Source organism: Octopus bimaculoides, chromosome 5 (assembly GCF_001194135.2).
Source record: "Octopus bimaculoides isolate UCB-OBI-ISO-001 chromosome 5, ASM119413v2, whole genome shotgun sequence".
In the NCBI taxonomy this organism is placed as follows: domain Eukaryota; kingdom Metazoa; phylum Mollusca; class Cephalopoda; order Octopoda; family Octopodidae; genus Octopus; species Octopus bimaculoides.
The window spans coordinates 74,111,351-74,114,527 of NC_068985.1; positions in this window are offsets into that span (position 1 = coordinate 74,111,351).

Sequence of the window (3,177 nt, forward strand, 5' to 3'; positions counted from 1 at the left end):
ATATATATAAGTATGATGAAACTTTTAAGAATCCTTCGCAACAAATAAGTTCCGGATCTGATCGAAGTACTTGCCTTCTCGTACTACTGCCATTTTAGCAGCGGGTCGTGCTATAACATGTGTGAATTCAGGTAACCGGAAATTGTACTGAATCCCGTCGAATGAACAGTAACCTTAATTCATATGGTAGCAACTTGTCACAACTTATCAGGCCTTTTGAGAATTACGTTATGTACTAACAAGCCTGTGGTTTAGTTAGCCGGTGACACTTTTTCTTTTATTAACGAACAAGCGATTTAGTAGTTCGAATACTGGACTACTAATTGTCGATTGACGCAAATCCACCAAAACTACAACCACAACCGCCTGCATATTCCTGGAATTCAATACAGATAAGCTGTTAATTATAAAGTTAGATGAACAGTCAACCGTTCATGTAACGAAAAGCAAAATCGAAATAAATGTTAGATAAACATTATATACACTGAAAACTAAAGGAAGGACCCGAAAGTGATGAAATCACACACGTATATATATATATTTATATACAGTGAAGGCCCATGGCTCAGTGGTTAGAGCGTCGAGCTTATGATCGTGAGGTTGTGAGTTTTAATCCCAAACCAAGTTGCGTGTTGTGTTCTTGAGCAAGACACTTTATTTCACGTTGCTCCAGTTCACTCAGCTGTAGAAATGAGTTGCGACGTCACAGGTGTCAAGCTGTATCGGCCTTTGCTTCTCTCTTGGATAACGCTTGTTCCATAGAGAGGGGAGGCCAGTATGCATGGGCGACTGCTGGCCTTTCATAAACAACCTTGCCCGGACTTGTGCCTGGGTGAGTAACTTTCTAGGTGCAATCCCATGGTCAGTCATGATCGAAGGGGGTCTCAACATATATATATATATATATATATATACATATATGTATATATATTATATGTATATGTATATATTATATATATAAATGCATACATATTATATATAGATGTGCGTGTGTGTATATATGTATGCATGTTTACACACGCAAACACACACACACACACACACACACACACACACACACCACACACACACACATATATATATGGCCAATCCAAACAACAAACCGGCAAAAAACAGCAACGCGAGGACGTGGAAGAAGTACTGTGTTATTGGATGCTCAGGAAAGGAAACAAAAGAAAGAGGATTTCACGCTTTGACCGGAGCTCTTCATCAGAAATATAGAAAAAGTCCAAAGAAGGGAAGACGGAGAAAGCAAATCGCTTACGCGGTCACATATTGAAATGACCGGAAGGGAATGGGAGAAGAAAAAGTTCTTTCTAATACAGGAGAGTGCAAGAGAAAGAGCTATGTGTGTATGTGTGGGTATGTGCGTGCGCGCAGGTTTGTGTGTGTAATGATAGCACGTGTATGTGCACGCGCGCGTGTGTGTGCGTGTGTGTGCGTGGTTGTGGCTGCTGATGTATGTGTATGGTTGTCGCTTAAGGTCCTACGAAGAATTTATAGCAAGAATTTTGGTAGGAGTGGCTGTCTATGGTGTGTCACCCATATATATATATATATATATATATACAGAGAGAGAGAGAGAGAGAGAGAGAGAGAGAGAGAGAGAGAGAGAGATACATACATACATACATACATACATATGTGTGTGTGTATTCATTTGTATGAATTGCCTGAAACAAAGGACTGAATGCCATGGTAGGGATTAATCATATATTTGGGCTCAGTTTACCACCACAGGACGGGGTGACGATGGAGGGAGAGAGGGAAGGGAGAAAGCGTGTAGGCGTGAAGAGCGGAAGTAGGTATCAGAGCAAGAGAGAGGAGGAGAGGTGTGTGGGAGGAAGTAAGTGTTAGAAGAATAGAGGAGAGAGAAGTAGGGTTAGATGAAGCGGGGAGGAGAGTTGAGTCCATGTGGCTTTAAGGAGTGAGAGAGAAGATTAATACCTGTTCTCGGCAAAGACGGGAGTCCAGATGGCCCCTGTGCGAGGGCAATCCGAACACAGACATGTGTTGTAAAGAATGACCGGTAGATCGGAAATGGCGTGAGACCGGGGTGTTGTTACCGAGCCCGATGTCTCGGAGGTGCTCTGCGAACTGGTCAGCCAAGCGGCGTTCCGTTTGACCGATGTACAGAGGACAGAGGGAGAGCAGGAAATGCAGTAAATGACGTTCTTAGAAGTACAGGTGAAGGAGTCAGTGATATGATAGGGTCGATTATGGGTGCCTGTGAGGATGGTGGTATTGGAGAGGTAAGGGCAAGTGCAGCCGCGTGGGCGGGAGCAGGGGAACGAGCCGGGTTGTGAGGTTGCGTTAGTGAAGAAGCTGTGGACCAACAGGTCTCGTATGTTGTGGGCTCGTTTGAAGGATGGGTCGTTTAGGAAAGATGTGAGAAGTGGAGGGGTCGGACTGGTGTTGTCGGAAGGCTCGGAGAATAGTGCGTTGGGGAGGTAAGGTGGTGGGGTGGTAGGTGAGGTGAAATGGGAGACTGGTGACGGGGGGACGGATGATGTGGGAGAAAGCACATGCACTGTTCACGGAACGTGCTCTAGCAAGGGCGGTGTGGATAGTGGTGAGGGGATATCCACGCAGGATGAAGTGGCGAGCCATGAGTTGAGACTGAGTCTCAAAGTCATGGTTGTCACTGGAGAGATTGCGTAGGCAGAAGAATTGGGAATAGGGGATGGAGAGCTTGGTGTGTTTAGGATGGGAGGAGGAGAAGTTAAGGTATGAGCGTGAGATTGTGTTTGTAGTAGATGGAGGTGGTGAGAGTGGAGTCCGCCATTATTTTACTTTTTGTTTTCGTTCTTTTACTTTCCGGCCTTTCTAGCATCTCCCTTTTTTCTTTTTTTTCTGGTTTCTTCCTTCCTATTTTCTTTGTTTTTCATTCCTTTTATGATACACTTGCCCCACCTTCATACTTTTATGATATACTTGTCCCACCATCATGGAAAGTTATAACTATACAAGTTTCCGTCAATTATGTAGTAAGAACTCGTCTGAAAATCCTATAATGGTAGACTGGACCCAAATACAATATCATTAATCCTTAACATGGTATTCAGTATTTTGTTCCCGACAATTAATACTAGACGAATGCACATACACACACACACACACACACACACACAAACGCACACATATATATATGTATGTATATATATATGTGTATACACA